The following is a 24685-nucleotide window of genomic DNA, read 5'->3' on the forward strand; positions in this document are numbered from 1 at the left end:
GCGAGGGCATGTGAGCAATCCAGCCTTTAGCTGGGAACGAAGCATAAGTTTACAAAGTGAGAAGCGGACAAGGATGCTGTGTCCTTGTACACTGGGAAAAGGAAGATAAGAGCCTGACAAGCAACTCCTGGATGCCGAAGAATGAGATAAGTAACCACTGGACGCCGCGTGAAGAAGCTTGAGCAGCCAATAGAGGATAAGATAGCGTCGTGTGAAACGGGGTATTGTACCAATTAGAGTATTGTATAAGGCGCGTGCACAAGCACATAAGGTATATAACTGTGCTAAAAGTTGTAGTAAATGGGCTTCACTTGATCACATTGGTCTGTGTGTGATGTCCCCTGTGGATCCTCCGCTGCATTTGGCACCCGAACAGGGACCCTCAGATCAGCACTTTATCGTCTCTATGGGAATTTCTGGTGCAACTGAACTGACGAGGGAGCGGAGAAGCTGGCCGAAACTATTCCTGCTGCCCCGGCAGGATGGCATGAGCTTCAGCTAAGCTGGGAAGAACGACATGAGCTTTAGCGGAGCTGGGAAGACGAGGAGGCGCGCACAAGTGAATAGAAGCTTGAATATTGCCCTGATCAGGTGAGTGGTTGGAGAAGGAGATGGGGTTGGACAAAGAGCAGGAAGCGGTCCTAAAACTCCTTCGATATTTTCTCTCTGAGAGAGGACTGAAATGCGATAATTCTGTGATAAAGCAGTTGCTTTTATGGGCTTGGAAGAGAGAACTTATTCCGAGTATAAACATCGCATTTGAAGAAGCGACCTGGGATAATATAGGCAAGGTGCTGTGGGATGCTATTAGAAGCGGGGGGCATAAGGCAAAGGAGGCAAACAAATACGCAGCGCACTGGAAGGTAATTCGAGTCATGTTGCAGGCAATGAGGGCGGAACGGCAGGCAGCCGCCACTGTCTGCGTGGCGGAGACCCCTTCTGCTGCCTCCACAGCTGCCGCGTCAGCCTATGCCGCTGCAGTTAGGGGGAAATTCTCTACACAACTTTCCTGGTATCAGCTGGGATAGAGTTAACTGTCTTCCTAGTAGCTGGTACAGTGCTATGTTTTGAGTTCAGCATGTGAAGAATGTTGATAACACTGATGTTTTCAGTTGTTGCTCAGTAGTGTTTAGACTAAAAGTCAAGGATTTTTCAGCTTCTCATGCCCAGCCATGGCACAAGAAGTTGTCACATGACACAACCAGGGCACCTGACCCAAAGTGGCCAACGGTGTATTCCATACCATGTGACGTCCCATCTAGTTTAGGAACTGGGAAGTGGGGGGGCAGGGAATCGCGGTTCAGGGACTAGCTGGGTGTCGGTCGGCGGGTGGTGAGCAATTGCCCTGCGCATCATTTGTACATTCCAATCCTTTTATTGCTACTGTTGTCATTTTATTAGTGTTATCATTATCATTATTAGTTTCTTCTTTTCTGTTCTATTAAACCGTTCTTATCTCAACCCAGGAGTTTTACTTTTTTTTCCCAATTTCCTCCCCCATCCCACTGGATGGGGGGGAGTGAGTGAGCGGCTGCGTGGTGCTTAGTTGCTGGCTGGGGTTAAACCACGACAACAACTATCTATACCCCCCCCCAAGCATCCATTTCTGCTAATGCTGAGACACCTGCACAGACACAGCCTTTGCCTATACCCAGCCAGGCCGCTGGTGCCGAAGATATCCCCCTGCCTGTTACTCGGCGAGATGCGGAGGAATTAGGGGGGGGCGATTGTTGCCCGGCAGGCCCGGAGCCGACAGACTCGGAGGTGGTGAACCAGTTACAAAACCTGACAGTACGGTCAGAAGAACCACAAGTGAGGGGGAGATATTCATCCTCCCGAAAGGGTGAGGCGAGAAGGAAAGAGAACGAAGATTTTGGCTATATACCAGCCCCGCTTTCTCCCCCCGCCCGCCCGCCCTCCCCTCCATCCGCCCACCCGCCGCGGCGTGTGTCAGTCGGCCATGGAGCGGCCGCCGCCAGCGCCCCCGCCACCACCCTTTAATCCATCCTGCCTCTCGAAGCCGAAGCCATCCGCGCACGCGATAGACACGGAGTCGCCTGTAATAGCCGCTGCAGATGAGAGGCAGAGGCATTGGAGGGGAGTAATAAAAAATGCCCTTGTGGAAGGGACTATGCTCGAAGCATTCCCAGTTGTACAAAATGATGGACAAAAAAGATGGGAGGCGTAGCATAAGTTTACAAAGTGCTGAAGCAGACAAGGATGCTGTGCCCTTGTACGCTGGGAAAAAGGAAGATAAGAAGAGCCTGACAAGCAACTCCTGGATGCCGAAGAATGAGATAAGTAACCGCTGGACACCTCGTGAAGAAGCTTCAGCAGCCAATAGAGGATAAGATAGCGCCGCATGAAACGGGGTATTGTACCAATTAGATTATTGTATAAGGTGCGTGCATAAGCGCATAAGGTATATAACTGTGCTAAAAGTTGTAGTAAATGGGCTTCGCTTGATCACATCAGTCTGTGTGTGATGTCCCCTGTGGATCCTCCGCCACAACACACCAGTGTTTTGGCTACTGCTGAGCAGTGCTGGCACAGCATCAAGGCTGTCTCGCCAACATTTCCCCCCTCACCGGCAGGCTGGGGCTGGGCAAGATCTTGGGAGGGGACATAGCCAGGACAGCTGACCCTAACTAACCAAACAGATATTCCATACCATATGATGTCAGCTGAGCTATAAAAGCTAAGAAAAGGGAGACGGAAGGGGGGGCATTTTCATCTTCTGGAGCAACCACTGCACGTACTGAAGCCCTCCTTCCCAGGAAGTGGCCAGACATCACCTGCTAATGGGAAGTAGAGAATAACATCATTTGTTTCCCTTTGCTTTCGCACACGCGACCTTTGCTTTCACTTCATTAAACTGTCCTTATCTTGACCCACGAGCCTTTTGTTATATTTTCTCTCCCTTGTCCAGCTGTGGAGGGGGAGTGATAGAGTGGCTTTGTTGAGCACCTGGCGCCCAGCCGGGGTCAACCCAGCACAATGATTTTGGTGCAATTAGACAGATGATCAAGGCAATATAATATGGAGTAGCTAAGCTAGCTAAAAATGAGCTTGTTCAAGTTCCAGAAGCCATTCAGATGTGCAGGCTAGCACACAACTCTGGGAGCTGCTTTTCCAAGCTGTAGGAAAGACTGCCTGCCACAAATGAATACTGACTTGGAAACTTGCTACGTGGGTCATCTTTGCTCTTCCTCAGTGGTGCCAAATCAAGCATGTATATACTGTAAGCCAAAAGATATTTTGCCATCTTAAGTAAGAAGGCACAGTTAGAAGCATGCCATCAGCCTCTGTTTTATTCTCCACCTCTCTTTCTCCCTTGTCTGATTGCTATGCAATTAACACTGTTGTTCTCATTACTTTGTACACACCCTACATTGACTTCAGTGTGATTCCTACTTCAAGGACAGTAAACAGACTTCTTCCCACACTGTTAGAACTCTCAGTTGAGACTCGCCTGCTGGCTTATTGGTTTTGTTCCAAATTCTACTGGTGGACACATATTCAGGTTTATGTCTGTCTTTTTGTTTGGGTTTGGTTTTTTGTTTTTTTTTTCTTTTAACTGTCTTCTGCACTCAAGAGCAATGATTTAGAAGGCCAGGATGGTAGTCTGGGGCAGAGGGGAAGAATTAGGCTGTGACCCTTGGCAAACAGCTTTAGCCACTTTATTGGTCAGAACTATCCAGAATCTTCTGCTCATTTTACTGCATGACTTGATTATTCACATATTTTAACAAAACAACTTACAAAGCAACAGTGTGTGTGGGGGGGAAATGTACATTTTAGAAAAAAAAATCACAAATCAGAGGGGGTTTTCCCCCTTAAAAGTCTATATAGGTGTGTTTTGTCGGACAAAAACTCATGCATTGCATAGATGTTCCACACCTAATAAAACATTAGTTAAATAACACTGTATGCCATCCTACTTTAAACAAACACACAGTTGTGTTTTTCTTTTCCTGTAGTGTTATCTGGGACCTGAGCATAACTCTTATTCTAAAAAATCCTCACTTTCTATAGAAGTGGTATGTTTTGTTATCCTATTATGCTTATTTAGGAATTCAAAAATCTTTTCCATGATAACAATAATTTCCACTAGTTATAATATGTATGCAAGTATAGTACTGAGATACATATATATGTGTGTGTGTGTGCGCGCATGTCCTGGTTTTGGCTGGGATAGAGTTAATTTTCTTTCTAGTAGCTGGTATAGTGTTATGTCTTGGATTTAGTATGAGAATAATTTTGATAACAGACTGATGTTTTCAGTTGTTGCTAAGTAGTGTTTAGTCCAAAGTCAAGGATTTTTCAGCTTCTGATGCCCAGCCAGCAAGAAAGCTGGAGGGGCACAAGAAGTTGGCACGGGACACAGCCAGGACAGCTGACCCAAACTGGCCAAAGGAATAGTCCATACCATGTGACGTCATGCCTAGTATATAAACTGGGGGGAGTGGGGCTGTGGGGGGGGTATGGATCACTGCTTGGGAACTAACTAACTGGGCATTGTTTGGTGGGTTGTGAGCAATTGCATTGTGCATCACTTGTTTTGTATATTCCAATCCTTTTATTATTATTCTTGTCGTTTTGTTATTGACATTTTATTATTATTATTATTATCATTATCATTATTATTTTCTTCCATTCTGTCCTATTAAAGGATGTGTGCCTCAAGGGGATTTGATTTTAGGTAAAAATAGCAAATTAATTAAATTATATGATGATAATTGCTATATAACCCTGCCACTGTATTTCATTACTATAATTGTTATATGCTATATCTATTGTATTACAGTAAGAATCAGCCAGATTAATGAAAAATGAACTTTGATAAAACCGAGCGAAGTGCAGTAATGATGGAACCAGGACTGATTTCAGCATGCAACAATCCAACAGTACACACCATCCTCCTGCTGTGCCCAATGTCACCCGTCTGCTGCACCGCACAAAAGCCTGATTCTGCTCTGCCGACTGAGCGGACTTCGCATCATTCCTCCTGCCCAGAAAGACTGTTATGACAGATGGAGCCCAAAGTCATGGACTAAATGAACTCAACAGATATTTTAAAGGCCCATAGACTAAGGAAATTATATCTGTGTGTATATATATCAAAACACAGGAAAAGTTGTGGTAATTAATTGAAAATGTATTGGAAAGTGTGGGACCTGGACATGACATAGATGGTATAGAATAAGGGGTGGATATTGTCCTGGTTTCGGCTGGAATAAAGTTAATTTTCTTCTTAGTAGCTGGTATAGTGCTGTGTTTTGGGTCTAGTATGAGAATAATGTTGATAATACACTGATGTTTTAGTTGTTGCTAAGCAGTGTTTAGACTAAGTCAAGGACTTTTCAGCTTCTCATACCGCTTTGTCATCAGAGGCTGGGAGTGCACAAGAAACTAGGAAGGGACACAGAAAGGGCAGCTAACCAAACAAGCCAAAGGTGTATTCCATACCATGTGATGTCATGCCCACTATATAAACTGGGGGGAGTTGGCATGGGGACACCGCAGCTTGGGGATTGGCTGGACATCGGTCAATGGGTGGTGAGCCATTGTATTGTGCATCACTTGTTTTGTATAATCTCGTATTATTAGTAGTACTAGTAGTATTTTCCCTTCCTTTTCTGTTCTATTAAACTGTCTTTATCTCAGCCCACTAGTTTTACTTTTTTTTTTTTCCCCCAATTCCCTCCCCCATCCCACGGGGGGGGGGGGGGGGGGGGGGTGGGGGGGAGAAGTGAGCAATGTTAAAGAATTTTCAAACGTGGGTTTCTCTAGGTTTGCTTTATTAACAACTCTGAGTTGGGCCACCACCACAGTGAATGGCGCACTTCCAAAAGTTTCCAAATCTTATATACCCTTTTGCCACCCATTGTCCCAATCCAAAGTCTCTGTAACTTTCCAGCCGATTCTCTGTTCTCATATCGTTATCATTCATCATCTTATCTCATCCATTCTCCATTCTCATGTCTCGGTTCTTCTGAGATTGGTGGTCACAGGCAGAAAGTCTCTGGTCACCATCATCACTTATCTTCTTACACTTCAAAGGTACCTATGAATTTCTAAAGAAACTACTCAGGTTATGTTATTAATTTATTTTGTTCTGAAGTTAATCACTTACTCCCATGTCTTAGGTCTAAGATGTATGATCCTTCCTCTGTTGATTCAGCTTGACTGGATTTTAAGCCAGCCATGAAGAGGGAGTCTCATAGAACAATTATGCAACTCATAGATATTGTTTTTTATGCACCTGCATTCTATTAATCATATCTAAACCAATATCTAATCATTAGTTATATGTCTAATATGAATAGTCTTAAAGCAATGAGGCTTAAGGCCTAGTTCCTTTTACAGCAAGCAGCTGCATGGTGGGGTTAAACGACAACGGCCCCTCACTACAAGAAAGACATTGAGGTTCTGGAGCATGTCCAAAGAATAACAACGAAGCTGGTGAAAGGTCTAGAGAACACGTCATATGAGGAGCGGCTGAGGGAACTGGGGTTGTTTAGTCTGGAGAAAAGGAAGCTGAGGGGAGACCTTATTGCCCTCTACAACTACCTGAAAGGAGGTTGTAGTGAGGTGGGCGTCAGTCTCTTTTCCCAGGTAACAAGTGATAGGATAAGAGGAAACAGCCTCAAGTTGTGCCAGTGGAGGTTTAGATTGGATATTAGGAAAAATTTCTTCACTGAAAAGGTTGTCAAGCATTGGAACAGGCTGCCCAGGGAAGTGGCTGAGTCACCATCCCTGGAGGCATTTAAAAGACATGTGTAGATGTGGCACTTAGGGACATGGTTTAGTGGTGGACTTGGCAGTGTTAGGTTAACAGCTGGACTCGATGATCTTAAGGGTATTTTCCAACATAAATGATTCTATGATTCCATTCTATGATTTTATGATTTATTATTCATCAGCTTTGAACTATTTAGGACTTGAAGACTGTTCTGTACATACACTGAAGGATTAATAATGTGAATTTTGTGACTTGAAAATAAAAATAAACTACTGAATAAGAAAGTTTAAGATATACAAATTATGGAAAATTAGTTTTGATTTGGTTTAATTATTTGCACTACATTTATCTTACAAAAAGATAAAAATGATCAGAGATAAGAATTATAGAATCATAGAATGGTTTGGGTTAGATGAGACCGTTAAAGATCATGTAGTCAAACCCCCCTGCCATGGGCAGGGACATCTTTCACTAGATCACATTGCTCAAAGCCCCATCCAACCTGACATTGACCACTTTAAATGATGGGGCATGCACAACTTCTCTGGGCGACTGTTCCAACATCTCACCACCCTAACTGTAAAAAAAATTCTTCCTTCAGCATTATAGTGAGAAAAGGCATATACATTTATTAGACAGAGGTGTCAAAATTTAAATTTACCCTGGAGAATGAATGCTCATCATCTTACAACAGTGATATGTCTGCATTTTGATATACACATTTATTTGACTTTCATACTGTGAGTGTCCTTAGAGTGAAACTAGCAATCTGCTATTCCTTATTTGGCCTTGAAAATCCAAATGCCTGTTTTAAGAGGTACAGAGTACCTTTAACTTCTGTGACTGTCCTGTGACTTTTAAGTGCTCAGGCTTTCTTAGAATCATGCCCTGACTTGATAATTCATACTTATATAGAAGCTCAAATAACACAGTTTGCCAGCTGTTGAGGAATAGAATAGAATAGAATAGAATAGAACAGAACAGAACAGAACAGTTCAGTTCAGTTGGAAGGGACCTAAAACAACCATTTAGTCCAACTGCCTGACCAATTCAGGGCTGACCAAAAGTTAAAGCATTTTAAGGGCATTGTCCAAATGCCTCTTAAACACTGACAGGCATGGGGCATCAACCACCTCTCTAGGAAGCCTCTTTGTAATGATGTGCTCCCCCCCTCCAACCTGACCTTTATTTCCCGTAACCCTGCTCAAGCAATAACCACCCATGGCGGTTGTAATGGATGTGCCTGGTCATGATGGCTGCATCTACATGACGTACATTTACAACCAGATTCTCTAGCTGGGACACAATATCTTACCACAGCACGGCAGCCCAAATGGGTTTGCCTCTGCGCTACCAGTTGCTCTGCTTCCATTGCTGTAACCACCCCCACAGGGCATTTGCCACCATCCATGAGTCAGTACAGAGATAGAGCACTGGCCACTTTTCTCTTTCAGCAATATCTAATGCTAGCTGGATGGCTTTCACCTCTGCAAACTGACTCGATTCACCTTCTCCTTCAGCAGTTTCTGCAACTTGTCATGTAGGACTCCATACAGCAGCCTTCCACCTTCGATGCTTTCACATAATGCGACAGGACCCATCACTGAACAGGGCATATTGCCTCTCATTTTCTGGCAGTTTATTATACAGCGGGGCTTCTTCAGCACGTGCCACCTCCTCCTCTGGTGACATTCCAAAATCTTTGCCTTCTGGCCAGTCCGTAATTACTTCCACAATTCCTGGGCAACCGGGGTTTCCTATGCAAGCCCATTGTGTGATCAGTGCAATCCACTTACTCCATGTGGCATCAGTCGCGTGATGTGTAGAGGAGACCCTCCCTTTGAACATCCAGCCCAGCACTGGCAGTCGGGGTGCTAAGAGGAGCTGTGTCTCAGTACCAACCACTTCTGAGGCAGCTCAAACTCCTTCATATGCTGCCAAGATCTCTTTTTCAGTTGGAGTATAGCGAGCCTCGATATCCTCGACTCCAAAACCCCAGGGGTCGGCCTCGGGTCTCCCCAGGTGCTTTCTGCCAGAGGCTCCAGGTAGGGCCATTATCCCCAGCTGCAGTGTAGAGCACATTTTTAACATCTTGTTCTGACCGGACTGGTCCAAGGGCTGCTTCATGAACAGTCTCCCATTTTATTTGTTCAAAGGCTTGTTGTTGCTCAGGGCCCCATTTAAAATCATTCTTCTTCCTGGTCACTTGATAGAGAGGGCTTACAATCAAACTGTAATTTGGAATATGCATTCTCCAAAACCCCACGACACCTAAGGCGGCCTGTGTTTCCTTTTTATTAGTCGGTGGAGACATAGCTGCAATTTTGTTGATCACATCCATGGTGACCTGACGACGTCCATCTTGCCATTTTATTCCCAAAAACTGGATCTCCTGTGCAGGTCCCTTGACCTTACTTTCTTTTATGGCAAAACCGGCTTTCAGAAGGATTTGGATTATTTTCTTCCCTTTCTCAAAGACTTCTTCTGCCGTGTTGCCCCATACGATGATGTCATCAACGTATTGCAGGTGTTCCGGAGCTTCACCTTTTTCCAGTGCAGTCTGGATTAGTCCATGGCAAATGGTGGGGCTGTGTTTCCACCCCTGGGGCAATCGATTCCAGGTGTACTGGACACCCCTCCAAGTAAAGACAAATTGTGGACGACACTCTGCTGCCAGAGGGATTGAGAAAAACGTGTTAGCAATGTCAATTGTGGTGTACTACGTGGCTGCCTTTGACTCTAGTTCGTACTGAAGTTCTAGCATATCTGGAACGGCAGCACTCAGCGGTGGCGTAACTTCATTCAGGCCGCGATAGTCAACTGTTAGTCTCCATTCTCCATTAGACTTCCGCACTGGCGATATGGGACTATTGAAGGGTGAGCGAGTTTTGCTGATCACTCCTTGGCTCTCCAGTTGGCGAATCAACTTGTGGATGGGAATCAGAGAGTCTCGGTTGGTGCGATATTGCCGCCGGTGCACCGTCGTGGTAGCAATTGGCACTTGTACTTCAACCTTCAGCAACCCCACAATCGAAGGGTCTTGAGAGAGACCAGGCAGGGTAGACAGCTGTCCAGCGCCCTCCGTCTCCAAGGCAGCTATACCGAAAGCCCATCGATACCCCTTTGGGTCCTTAAAATACCCCCTCCTGAGATAGTCTATGCCAAGGATACACGGAGCCTCTGGACCAGTCACAATGGGGTGTTTCTGCCATTCATTTCCAGTTAGGCTTACTTCAGCTTCCAATACAGTTAACTCTTGGGATCTCCCTGTCACACCTGAAATACAAATGGGTTCTGCCCCTTTATAACTTGATGGCATTAGGGTACACTGTGCACCAGTGCCTAATAGAGCCTTATATTCCTGTGGGTCTGATGTGCCAGGCCATCAAATCCACACTGTCCAGTAGACCCGGTTGTCCCTTTCCTCCACCTGACTGGAGGCAGGGCCCCTCTAATCCTGATTAGAGTATCCGTTACTCACTTTTCGCAAACGTGAATCAGAAGTCCCTTCAAGATGATCAGACATGAGATCAGGCCTTCTACCCTATTTGGAAACTGGAGCGGCGTTTTTCCTGGGAGAGTCCCCTTTTGTGGTGGTTTTTCCTCGCAACTCATGTACCTGTGCATTTAGGACCGAGGTAGGTTTTCTGTTCCATTTCCTCATGTCACCTCTGTTGGGAAGTGGCTTGCTGAAAAAGGACATGGGCCTGTGGAAAAGTTGTGCGAGCAGAGTTCTGTGTGAAAGAACGTCAGTTTGAGCAGCAAGACTAGGCCTTGGCCGAAAATAGCTGGCTTTACTGATATTGGGAGAAAAACAACAGCTGGTCTCGCTGTTATCAGGAGAAAGACAGGGACGGTGTGACCTTGGCATAACTTCACAAGTAACTTTTGAAGAAGTTCTCATGAGAAAGTTACTGAACACGCGTAGCTGCCAACCACAAGTGGGTGTGTTTTAGTAATGAATAAACATTAGCAATGTACCAATCATATTAGGACTAGTAGGCATAATTATCGCAAACTGTATAAATATGAGCTATCCGTGCAAATAAAGTTGAATCACTTCTATCACTCATATTGGGTCGACTTATGTGCATTCCTCCGCCGCTCCAACAAATGGCGCCCGAACGGGGACCGAAGAAAGGGGAATTGGAGCGACGGACACTGAGAAGCACGGGTAGCAGCGACCGGGGGGCAAAAGATTAACCGAACGCTGATCGTCTTGGTTGGTGTGTTAACTCTCGTGCCTGGACCGTCCAAAAGGGGTTCGCCGTCAGTGAGGGCTACTGGAAAAAGGCTGCAAAGACTTTTTAACCGAGGTGCCTTAATCAAGGTAGCACCCAGGAGTATCAAGAAGCTGGCCGGCAATGGATCAAGAGGTAGCCCTAAAATTATTACTGTGCTTTTTAGAAAAGCGGGGGGTAAATTGCGTTAAGCAAGTTTTGGGATTAGTTGCTTTAGGTCGTGTTAAGAGATGCTTTAAGAATCCGGATTTATTATTTGAGGAGAGTGAATGGCGTAGATTAGGAGACGTATTATGGGATATGGTAACTGACGATGATAAATCAGCTAAAAAACTAATGAAGCAAGGACAGAAACCTTTCAATTAGTGTGGGTACAGCTTCTCAGCTTAGTACCTGGAATGCTATCGGAACCTCCCTATGGGATGAAATTAGTGACGGGTCTAAAGAAGTTAAAGATCTTGCAACTTTATGGAAATTGATTAAGACAACTCTGTAAAAAATGAAAGCAGATCGTAAAGCGTCTGCGTCTGCTTTTGCTGCTCTCTCTCTCCAACCGCAAGCGAAAGGGAAAAGCGGGGAGAAAAACATAATGCAGTGAGAGAGACTTTTTGGAGCTTGTTCGCCTATTCTCGTGCCCTTGACTTCTGCTCCACTCCCTGGGACTGCCGATATTAATCAGCCATCCGACAGTTCCCAAGCCTCCCTAACCATACGATTAAAGGAAACCCTACAGAATCAGGGAGTGAGTAAAAATCTGCCTACGAAAAACCAGCCCTCAGATACCGCCGTTCAACATGAACAAATTATACCTAGCATACACCCTGATTCAAATAATGCAAACAAGGACTTGGCTACTCTAATAATAGAATAAAAAGGGACAATGTTAGAATTGTTAAAGGAAATGGGGAAAAGAGACGGGGAAACCAATCGCACCCGTGATAGACGCGGAGCCGCCTGTAATAGCCGCTGCAGAAGAAAGGCAGAGACATTGGAGGGGTGTAATAACAGATGCCATTATAGAAGGGACTATGCTCTAAGCATTCCCAGTTATTGCATCAAATGGACAGAAAAAATGGGAGGTGTTTGACTGGAAGGTCATTGAGAAATTAAGGAATGCTGTGAGTCAGTACGGAATCAAATCTGCGTTAACTCACCAAATACTGCAATTCATTTTTTCTGCTGATACGCTGATACCTCAAGATATTAAACAGCTAGCACAGTTGATTTTGACACCCGCCCGAATGTTAGTGTTTTTCTGGCAGTGGGAGAAGCTCTGGGATAGGGAACAAGCAACATCACGACAACAAACAGATCCCCTATGGGGAGTAACCACGCAGATGCCGATGGGTACTGGACCCTTCGCATCAGGGAACGCTCAGTTACAATGTGTCACTGAGGTTCATCATCTATCACAGATCTTGGCGTATCAAGCTTTTCTTACCATACCAGACAATATGTACAGCCATGCTTTTACCCAGGTGAAACAGGAGAATACAATTTATGACCACCCTGACATGAACGAGAGCATGAAAGAAAACATGTTCAAAATACTCGCTTTTGAAAATGCTACTGAAAAGACACGCAAAGCATTGTGTAATTTGCCGAAAAATGCAGACATCGTTGATATGATAGAATACACGGATCGATCAGTGGACTCACAGAAAGTAGCCTATGCTGCCACAGCTCTCCAAGGAGCTACAAAGAAACACAAGGCCAGTAAGACACCCTTGGTCAAGTGTTCTAACTGTGGCAAACGTGGTCACATTAGGAGCAAATGTACAGGTACTGTTAACAGTAAGTGCTGCAACAAGTGTAAGATAACCATACCACCAAGAATACAGGAAGAAGGGAAACTTTACACCGACTGCGAAGGCCCCTCGCGCGACGACACGAATGCAAGGGGCTTGAGCTGCCAGCCCTCAGGCAGCCTCGCAACCACCAGATCCGCCACCGCAGGAAGCTCCGGAGTGGATGTGGAAACCGCAGTCAACATAAAGGGACCATTGGGGTTTGGGCTTAGTGCATTTTCAATGGGGCAATCTTCAACAGCTCTAGAAGGAATTCTGGTGCTCCCAGGGCTTATTGATGCAGAATATTGTGGGACTGTGAAAATTATGATTCATGTTGTAATCCCTCCTGTTTCTATTCCTAAAGGTACCAGAATAGCACAATTAGTTCCATTCAGGTTGTGTGTTCCGAACCCAGGTGAAGTACAACGTGGAGATGGTGGATTCGGCTCCACAAGGAAACCGCAGGTATACTTTGCCATGGACACAACAAGAGCTGAACCAGAAAAGGTAGTGCAATTGGAAGGGCCCGATGGAGTTGTTGTCAAGAAACCGATGACAATCAATACAGGAGCTGATGTTACGATTATTTTATGATGCATTTGGCCTCCATCATGGCCATCGATCAATCCAAACTTTGGTATTGCAGGGATAGGGGGCACACAAGCCACCTTAGTAAGTCAGCTACCGATTACATTTGTGTTCCCCGATGGTGAACACATTACAACGTGTCCGTATGTCATGACTACCCCAACTGAATTGTTTGGCCTCGTAGGCCATGATTTATTGAGCCAAATGAAGGCAATGTTAGTGACGCATCCTTTTTAGGAGCGGTCACTGAGGGGTAGCCGATTCTGAAAATTAACTGGAAAACAGATGAACCTGTTTGGATTGATCAGTAGCTGCTAAATTCTGAAAGGCTACTAAAAATACAAGGGTTAGTTGAGGACCAGTTGAGAGCGGGACAAGTTGTTCCTTCTACTAGTCCATGGAATACATCAATATTTACCATTCCCAAGAAAAGTGGGAAGCGGAGACTGTTACATGATCTCAGAGCTGTGAATGTGGTGATGCACAGTATGGGAGCCCTGCAGCCAGGTTTGCCATCTCCAGTTATGCTTCCAGAAGAATGGGATTTGTTAATTATAAATCTAAAAGATTGCACCCAGATGGCGCTGAACGGTTCGCCTTTTCGGTACCATCGATTAACAAGGCAGAACCCTATAAGAGATACCATTGGGTCGTGTTACCGCAATGAATGCGCAATTCCCCCACGATGCGTCAGGTGTATGTGGCCTGGGCATCAGAGCCTGTAAGAAAGCAGTTACCTCAGTAACTTGCCACAGGATGAGATTTTAACTCAATTGCAGGACATCTTAAGCCATCGTGGAGTAATAATCACTCCTGAAAAGGTGCAAAAGGCAGCACCTTGGAAGTATTTGGGGTGGCACATAAATGCTAGCAATGTTAAACCTCAGAAGGTTCAAATAACATGAGAAATTTCAATGTTACATGATGTCCAGAAGCTTGTGGGAGATATCCAGTGGGTGCGGAATCTTTGCGGTATCACTAATTGCGATATGACCCCTCTGGTAGAACTCTTGGGTATGAGAACACTGTGCAGATGAGAAACGGGAAATGACAGAGCTGACCAATTGGTTGCAGCGCCACGGGAGCCTCCTCCAGGGAATCGTTTTCAACAAAGCACGGCAATCATATGCGTTCTTGCACTAACCCGCTAGGATGTTAACAAAGCAATTTGACTTACCACTTACTGATGCCCAAGGTATCGTTAAAGCATGCCCTGATTGTCAAAAGGAAGGGCTGGGCTTGGGCCGTGGGGTTAACCGATGAGGTCTTTTGCCATTGCAGTTGTGGCAAATGGATGTCACCCATGTCACGTGGTTTGGTGCAAAGCGTTCTGTGCACGTGTGTATTGATACCTATCCTGCTGCCATGTGGGCCACGGCACGAACTGGATAAAAGGCCTTACATATTGAATGACATCTTCACGCTTCTTTTGCAGTACTGGGTGTGCCTAAAGAAATTAAGACGGACAACGGCCCAGCCTACGGTTCTACACGATTTGCTCGATTTTGTAATTTGTGGGGAATTCATCATGGTACCGGTATTCCACATCTTCCCACAGGACAGGCTATTATCGAATGGGCCAACCAAACCCTAAAAGAACATGCTTCAAAAACAAAAGGGAGGAACCCAGGGCTTACTCCCAGAGGAACGATTGGCCAAAGACTTATTTGTGCTAAATTATCTTAGATTGACAGGTGATCACAAAGACCCACCAATGGTAGTGCATCATGTTCTTTTACAGGCAGAAAGGACGCAACAAAGTACAGGAATCATGGTAATGTATAAGGACCCAGAATCCGGGAAATGGTGCGGATCAGCAGAAGTAAAACTTACTGGGAGATCCCGGCTAAGTGGGTCAAGCCATGGCTTCGCACTGATGCTGGACCCGGAATTGTCCCAATGGCAACTGGCACGGCACCGGCGGGTGCTGAAGCCACTGATCCGACAGATTCTAACTAATAGAGTATTACTAGCGGACACTGAGTCCTTCAGACAGGTTTTTAGAACAGCATGCCTTATTGTATATAGAACTTGCTTTAGGTAAAAAGTGTGTTAAGCATAATTTGATTAAACATAGTGTGATTACGGGAAGACAGTGTGGGGTAAATGTAAAAGTTAGTTAAAGCCAAAATTAGGGGTAAGGTCTATTTCCATTAATAACCTGGGAACGAGTTTGATTGTGTTTCCACAGATACAGGCCCACGACGGACTCCTGTTCGATTTGCACGACCATCATCATCTGGAGCATCATAGATGATGTGGCAATATGAATACCACCTCAGCCAAAAACTAATGTATAGGTCACCTTGGCTAACATAACAGGTCAAGATTCTCTGCGCATCGCAACTGTATCGTAAAGCCCACGAACCAATAGACAAGATGGCTATGACTCGTGCAGCGCGCCTGGCCAGCGAGCGCATGCGTCATAGATTGCAACCGAGGCGGACTTTTGGCACCCGCTGGCCACGTGTGCTAAAACCCGTTCCTCTGCAAATGTATAAATACCGGGATTTTCTGAAGAGCATCGGGCTGGTGTATGGTGAGGCCATCGTTGCCTCTGTGGGGACGCCCACGGAAAGCTGGCACCTACCGATTGCTGGGCTGAGTTCGTGGAGCAAGATGGCACAAGAATGTATGGATGGTTCATTTTCCTCATAGTCCTCATGGTCTGGGTCATTAGGGGTAACAGGTTGGGTCAAAGAATTATGGGCATTATTGTAGTTACTGTGATTGTAGCTATTGTAATAGTTTTAACTTGTTCAGCTTATTAAGGAAAATGGCATCCCAAGTTATTAAGCAAGCCTGGATTGCTCAAAAACAAAAAGAGGGAGAAAGATTTAAACAGAGACCTACAGTGGATTCAACCTTGTTTTGGTATTACAAATACAGACTTACAGCCGCTGCTGGATTTATTGAGGGGCAGCGATAGCTTAACTTCTACAAGACAACTAAGTGCACCGGGATGGCAAGCCTTGGCAGCAATTGGACAAAAAAAAGAAGTCACATCCTCCATGTCTGGCAGATACGTTCCTGATTTACCCATAAATTTGAAACCTTATGCTGAGATTGATATGGAACACACTGACTGTAGTAAGCAGCATGACAGTGACACCGGTGATTGATCCACATCGGTTAACGCCATGGGACAGTAAGAATGTTTGGGTGTCACTAGCTAAAGCTATTAATCAAACCTCTTTTTGTCTGCTTATGTATTTTATTAGGTATAATGTTGTTTTTACTGTGTTTAATTAATTGTGTTCACAGATCTTTGCAAAGGGCAATACAGCAGGTGTTAAAATTTTACCTCAATCTATTCACAAACAGATAAATTGGCTGAAGAAACATACACAAAGATCCAGCAAGAAACTAATTGGTTTGATGGGGTGTTAGAGTCAATATTTGGTGGGATAACACCACGGCTAATGTCATTGATTAAGGAAGCCTTACGATGGTTGGGTATATTGATATTAATCTGTGTAATAGTTAAAATTGTGTATGGGTACATGATGAGAGGAGTCTCAAAGCTGACACACCAAGCTCTACTCGCACAAAAAGAAAAAGGGGGAATTGTTGGGAAGTGGCTTGCTGAAAAAGGACATGGGCCTGTGGAAAAGTTGTGCGAGCAGAGTTCTGTGTGAAAGAACGTCAGTTTGAGCAGCAAGACTAGGCCTTGGCCGAAAATAGCTGGCTTTACTGATATTGGGAGAAAAACAACAGCTGGTCTCGCTGTTATCAGGAGAAAGACAGGGACGGTGTGACCTTGGCATAACTTCACAAGTAACTTTTGAAGAAGTTCTCATGAGAAAGTTACTGAACACGCGTAGCTGCCAACCACAAGTGGGTGTGTTTTAGTAATGAATAAACATTAGCAATGTACCAATCATATTAGGACTAGTAGGCATAATTATCGCAAACTGTATAAATATGAGCTATCCGTGCAAATAAAGTTGAATCACTTCTATCACTCATATTGGGTCGACTTATGTGCATTCCTCCGCCGCTCCAACACACCTCCATGATCACATAGGTAAAACCACAGGGCACCTCGTGGTGTGTACCTTCTATATTCTCTCTCTTGGGCAGAAGAACGTTCACTCCTAATAGCTGATACATTGGTCCTTACAAGTGGGGAGCAGGACATATCCTCTTTGATTTGCTGGAAATCCTCAGACAGCTTCTCCACAGCCGAAATGCAGGCTTGTAGGGAAAAGCACCCCATTGTGACCGGCCCAGAGGCCCCTTGTATCCTTGGCATAGACTACCTCAAGAGAGGGTACTTCAAGGACCCAAAGGGGTACCAATGGGCTTTTGGTGTAGCCACTGTAAATGCAGAGAAGATCAAACAGCTATCTACCCTGCCTGGCCTCTCGGAAGATCCCTTCGTTGTGGGATTGCTGCAAGTTGAAGAACAGCAGGTGCCAATCGCTACCAGGACGGTGCACCACCGGCAGTATCGGACAAACCGAGACTCACAGGCTCCCATCCAGGAGCTGATTCATCACCTAGAGAGCCAAGGAGTCATCAGCAAGACTCATTCACCTTTTAATAGTCCTATATGGCCAGTGCAAAAGTCTGATGGAGGGTGGAGGTTAACAGTAGATTATCGCGGCCTGAATGAAGTGACACCGCCACTCAGTGCTGCTGTACCAGACATGTTAGAGCTCCAGTATGAACTGGCATCAAAGGCAGCCACGTGGTATGCTACAATTGATATTGCCAATGCGTTTTTCTCCATTCCTTTGGCAGCAGAGTGCAGGCCACAGTTTGCTTTCACGTGGAGAGGTGTCCAATACACCTGGAATCAACTGCCCCAGGGGTGGAAGCACAGCCCTACCATTTGTCACAGACTAATCCTAATGGCACTGGAACAATGTGATGCCCCTGAACATTTACAATACATAGATGACATCATCGTGTGGGGCAACGAGGCAGAAGAAGTGTTCGAGAAGGGAAAAAGAATAATTCAGATTCTTCTGAAAGCTAGTTTCACCATAAAGAAAAGCAAGGTCAAGGGACCTGCACAGGAGATTCAGTTCTTGGGAATAAAATGGCAGGATGGACGCCGTCATGTCGCTATGGATGTGGTTAACAAGATAGCAACTAAGTCTCCACCAGCTAACAAGAAAGAAACACAAGCTTTCCTAGGCCTTGTGGGGTTCTGGAGAATGCATATTCCAGGTTATAGTCAGCTTGTGAGCCCTCTCTATCGAGTAACTCAGAAAAAGAACTATTTTGAATGGGGCCCTGAACAACAACAAGCTTTTGAGCATATCAGACAGGAAATAGCTCGTGCAGTAGCTCTTGGGCCTGTCTGGACAGGACCAGATGTACAAAATGTACTCTACACTGCAGCTGGGGAGCATGGTCTCACCTGGAGCCTGTGGCAGAAAACACCAGGAGAAACCTAAGGTCAACCATTAGGGTTTTGGAGCCGGGGGTACCGAGGATCAGAAGCCCACTACACCCCGACTGAAAAAGAGATACTAGCAGCATATGAGGGGGTTCGAGCTGCTTCAGAAGTTGTTGGTACAGAAGCATATCTCCTCTTGGCACCACGATTGCCCGTGCTACACTGAATGTTCAAAGGAAACATCCCCTCTACACATCATGCAACCAGCGCTACATGGAGTAAATGGATAGCATTGATCATGCAACGGGCTCGACTGGGGAAATCTAACCGCCCAGGAATTCTGGAAGAGATCATGGACTGGCCAGAAGGCAGGGATTTTGGAGCATCACCTGAGGAGGTGGCTCGTGCCCAAGAGGCACCACCATATAATGACTTATCAGAAGACGAAAGGCGTTATGCTTTGTTTACTGATGGATCCTGTTGTGTGGTAGGGAACCATTGGAAGTGGAAAGCTGCTGTGTGGAGTCCCACACGACAAGTCATTGAGGCCACTGAAGGAGAAGGCGAGTCAAGTCAGTTTGCAGAAGTGAAAGCCATCCAGCTAGCCCTAGACATTGCTGAACGAGAAAAGTGGCCAGTACTCTACCTTTATAACGATTCCTGGATGGTGGCTAATGCCCTAGGGGGGTGGCTACAGCAGTGGAAGAAGACCAATTGGCAACGCAGGGGTAAACCCATCTGGGCAGCTGCATTGTGGCAGGACATTGCTGCCCGTGTAGAACACATGACTCTAAAGGTACGTCCTGTAGATGCTCACATGCCCAAAAGCTGTGCCACTGAAGAACACTGAAATAATGAACAGGTAGACAAGGTTGCCAAAATTGTAGTAGCTCAGGTGGACCTAGACTGGGAGCGTAAGGGTGAGCTATTTGTAGCTCGATGGGCCCATGAGACATCGGGACATCTAGGGAGAGATGCAACATATAGGTGGACTCATGATCGAGGGGTGGACCGGACCATGGAGGCCTTGAAAGGCAAATTTTATGGTGACATGGTACCCCAGAAAGACTTGAATCAGACAATGGGACTCATTTCTGAAATAACCTCGTAAGCTCCTGGGCAAAGAATCACGGCATTGAGTGGGTGTACCACATCCCCTATCACCCGCAGGCATCTGGAAAAATTGAGAGATATAATGGACTGTTGAAGACTATGTTGAGAGCGCTAGGCAATGGGACATGGAAGCATTGGGATACAAATTTAGCAGAAGCCACTTGGCTGGTTAACACCAGAGGATCTGCTAACTGTCCTGGTCCTGCCCAAACAAAACCTCTACATACTGTGGGAGGAGATAAGGTCCCTGTAGTGCACATGGGGAAGTGGCTGGGGAAGGCAGTGTGGATTTCTCCTCCCATGGGAAAAGGCAAACCCATTTGTGGGATTGTCTTTGTTCAAGGACCTGGGTGTACTTGGTGGGTAATGCGGAAGGATGGGGAGACCCAGTGTGTGCCTCAAGGACATTTAACCTTGGGGGAAAAATAATGTGTGATGTGAGTTGTATGTTGTAGGAAGTAATGTAGCAGGAGTGACCTAAACCGCAAAAGAATGAACTTCGCAAGGAACCAGACAAGTGCAACGGTGACCCAAACAAGCCCGTGTTGGTGCCCAACGATCAAACATACTGCTTCTCCTGTCCTGACCACTCATCTTGACAGATAGGTCATAACGTGTGTGTGAACATCTGGATGAGTGGAAGAAGCCCATGGAATATCTATCTCTTAAAGGACAGGGGATAGTAGTTAATGTCGTGGTTTAACCCCAGCCAGCAACTAAGCACCACGCAGCCGCTCACTCACTTCCCCCATCCAGTGGGATGGGGGAGAAAATCGGGGAAAAAAAAGTAAAACTCCTGGGTTGAGATAAGAAAGGTTTAATAGAACAGAAAAGAAGAAACTAATAATGATAATGATAACACTAATAAAATGACAATAGTAGTAATAAAAGGATTGGAATGTACAAATGATGCACAGGGCAATTGCTCACCACCCGCCGACCGACACCCAGCTAGTCCCCGAGCGGCGATTCCCTGCCCCCCCACTTCCCAGTTCCTAAACTAGATGGGACGTCACATGGTATGGAATACACCGTTCGCCAGTTTGGGTCAGGTGCCCTGGCTGTGCCCCCTCCCAACTTCTTGTGCCCCTCCAGCTTTCTCGCTGGCCGGGCATGAAAAGCTGAAAAATTCTTGACTATAGTCTAAACACTACTGAGCAACAACTGAAAACATCAGTGTTATCAACATTCTTCGCATACTGAACTCAAAACATAGCACTGTACCGGCTACTAGGAAGACAGTTAACTCTATCCCAGCTGAAACCAGGACATTAATAAGAATGTATAAATCTGTATTTTGGCTATAAAGGTGGTTTAAGTATGTAGTTTCAGTTGTAAGTGTTGGTAAGAAGGGATTTCAGTAATGGGAATTAGATACAATGGCATGGTTAGAAGAAATGTGTATTAAATTATGTGGGACCTGAGCAGGACGCAAATGGTATGGAATAAGGGGTGGAGATTGTATTGGGCCTGGCTGAGATGGAGTTAATACTCCCCATAGCAGCCCTTGTAGTGCTGTGCTCTGCATTGGTAGCTGGAAAGGTGTTGATAACACACCAGTGTTTTGGCTACTGCTGAGCAGTGCTGGCACAGCATCAAGGCTGTCTCGCCAACATTTCCCCCCTCACCGGCAGGCTGGGGCTGGGCAAGATCTTGGGAGGGGACATAGCCAGGACAGCTGACCTAAACTAACCAAACAGGTATTCCATACCATATGACGTCAGCTCAGATATAAAAGCTAAATAAGGGAGATGGAAGTGGGGGGGCATTCGTTATTTTACATTTGTCTTCTGGAGCAACCACTATGCGTACTGAAGCCCTGCTTCCCAGGAAGTGGCCAGTCATCGCCTGCTGATGGGAAGTAGAGAATAACATAATTTGTTTTCCTTTGCTTTCGCACATGACCTTTGCTTTCACTTTATTAAACTGTCCTTATCTTGACCCACGAGCCCTTTGTTATGTTTTCCCTCCCCTGTCCAGCTGAGGAGGGGGAGTGATAGAGTGGCTTTGGTGGGCACCTGGCCTCCAGCCAGGGTCAACCCACCACACACAGGCACCATCCAATCGTATGTGTGTGAGGGAGGCGTGGGTAAGGCAGAGATTAAAATACCAACCAGTGCCAACACCTCTTCCTTCAAAAGCCATTGGCTTTCTATTGGTGCTGCTGAATGCCATTGATGGTGGGGACGTATCCTGTCAGTCTAGGCAATGTCTAAAGTTTTCACTGCTGCTACCATGTGTGTAACTGGACTGGAGACAAATGACAGATTTTCATATACCTTGGGCCTGTAGGGTTGTTGCCTGGCTGTTACTTTTGGGTTGTTGGTTGTTTTTTTTAAAGAAACTCCCCGCCCCCATCCAAAACCAGGCACTTAAAAAGAAGGCAGGCCATGGTGTTGTAGTGATGCTGTTGTATAGTTGTGGTGACTTGTTCTTGTGAATGACAAGATGTGTTTGAGTAAAAGATAGCTATAAACTTCAGGAAATGGTATTTACACATTACCCTGACACATGACCTGTCCCATAGCTGAGATAGGTCGGTGGTTCTTGAGTTTTGCATGTGCTCAGTACTGGGTTAAAGGCCTGTTTACAAGGAGAAGGGCGAGGGAGTACCAGCCTGCCCATCACTACTAACATTCCTCTGGGCAAGTATCTAGAGTACGTCTCCCATGGTTTCATCTCCTGTACCAAACACTACTTTTTTGATGGATACTATTTCATTGGTAGTAATTCAGCTTGATGGAGATGTTGGCGAGAACTTTAGTGTAGATGATGTTGACAGCTTTAAGCCTTTCTATTTGTTGCTACTCTAGAAGACACCATACACATCTATAATGTGAGTGAATTAACTTTACTTTGTGATAGTGCTAACACTCCCTTGTTACAGTCCTCACCTTCATCTCTACTACAAAACTGGTCAAGCTATGACAGCTTACATAATGTACCTATGTATTGGCTTTGTGTGGCAAGGTTTTGGTAGCGGGGGGGGGGGGGGGGGTTTACAGGGGTGGCTTCTGTAAGAAGCTGCTGGAAGCTTCCCCTGTGTCCGACAGAGCCAATACCAGCTGGCTCTAAGATGGACCCGCTGCCGGCCAAGGCCGAGCCAATCAGCAATAGTGGTAATGCCTCTCTGATAACATTATTAAGAAGGGGGAAAAAAAGTTGGGACAGATGGAAATAGCAGCCTGAGAGAGGAGTGAGAACATGTAAGAGAAACAACCCTGCAGACACCCAGGTCAGTGAAGAAGGAGGGGGACGAGATGCTCCAGGCACCGGAGCAGAGATTCCCCTGCAGCCCGTGGTGAAGACCATGGTGAGGCAGGCTGTCCCCCTGCAGCCCATTGAGGTCAACGGTAGAGCAGATATCCACCTGCAGCCTGTGGAGGACCCCACGCCGGAGCAGGTGGGTGCCCGAAGGAGGCTGTGACCCCGTGGAAAGCCTGCGCTGGAGCAGGGTCCTGGCAGGACCTGCGGATCTGTGGAGAGAAGAGCCCACACTGGAGCAGGTTTTCTGGCAGGACTTGTGACCCCACAGGGGGACCCACGCCAGAGCAGTGTGCTCCTGAAGGACTGCACTCTGTGGAAGGGACCCATGCTGGAGTAGTTCATGAAGAACTGAAGCCCATTGGAAGGACCCACATTGGAGAAGTTCATGGAGGACTGTCTCCTGTGGGAGGGACCTCACGCTGGAGCAGGGGAAGAGTGTGATGAGTCCTTCCCCTGAGGAGGAAGGAGTGGCAGAGACAATGTGTGTTGCATTGACCATAATCCCCATTCCCCATCCCCCTGCGCCGCTGGGGGAGGAGGTAGAGAATTCAGGAGTGAAGCTGTCCCCAGGAAGAAGGGAGGGGTAGGGGGAAGCTGTTTTGAGATTTGGTTTTATTTCTCATTGCCCTACTCTGGTTTGACTGGCAATAAATTGAGTTAATTTTCCCCAAGTTGAGTCTGTTTTGCCCGTGATGGCAATTGGTTGAGTGGTTTCTCCCTGCCCTTATCTCAACCTACAAGCCTTTTGTTATATTTTCTCTCCCCTGTCTGTCTGAGGCGGGGAGCGATAGAGCGGCTTTGGTGGGCACCTGGCGTCCAGCCAGAGTCAACCCACCACACATATCCACGTGTTCTTGGGCAGCCCTGTGTTTGGCTAGCAGGACTAGTCGCCCTTACCAGTGTACCCAGAAGCATGTCAGAAAAGGAAGCTCGTCTCACTACATACAGGGAGGACACAACTTTTGACAGTGTCATTCCCTATACTGCCTTGTGATTGGCTGATGGTAATTTTTAGTACTGTCATACTCATGTGTTTTCAGATCTCCCTCTAACTGGCTGCCCACTTCCTTTGTACCAGGATATGCTCAGATATAAAAATATATACGTTTATATACAATATAAAGAAATGTGTGTAGAAATATGTATAAATATCTATTATTTATACATTGATACACTATTTTATATGCATTTATAAAGATTTAGAAGATAAATAAATATATCCCTAAAAGCATAAATATAACATGGATAAAATATTCTTTAATAAGAGCTAATGGAATTAAAAATTGGAGTTTAAATGGGAATAGAAAGTAATTAGACAAAAGTAAAAGGCAGGTTCATGGTCACCCACTAACAAGGCTGCAAAACAAACCCTAACATGTCTGGGGTGGGAGGGGAACTTCAAGAGAGCGGAGGTGCACCAAAAGGGTGTGTGGGAGGAAGAAAAAGTTGGAACATGCTCAAGGGCTACAGGCCTGACCCCTACTAGGATGCACACCAGGGGGCTCCCTGTGCAAAGTCTGTCATGTGCAAAGAGACCATTCCTGTGAGCTGAACTGAGAGGCCCCAGAATCCAGGCACAGTCCAACAGGAT

General features: G+C 45.8%; 2 protein-coding genes across 2 annotated transcripts in view; both read right to left on the minus strand.

The window, feature by feature from the left end:
* LOC126035471 (uncharacterized) overlaps positions 1-8461 on the minus strand; it is a 32792-nt gene extending 24331 nt beyond the window's left edge. The window contains exon 1 of the mRNA XM_049794097.1: positions 8231-8461. The gene's annotated coding sequence lies outside the window, so the exon portion shown is untranslated. The remainder of the gene's footprint in view (positions 1-8230) is intronic.
* LOC126035454 (uncharacterized) overlaps positions 1-24685 on the minus strand; it is a 136468-nt gene that overhangs the window by 44992 nt on the left and 66791 nt on the right. The gene's annotated exons all lie outside the window — the stretch shown is intronic.

This window comes from Accipiter gentilis, chromosome W (assembly GCF_929443795.1).
Source record: "Accipiter gentilis chromosome W, bAccGen1.1, whole genome shotgun sequence".
NCBI lineage: Eukaryota > Metazoa > Chordata > Aves > Accipitriformes > Accipitridae > Astur > Astur gentilis.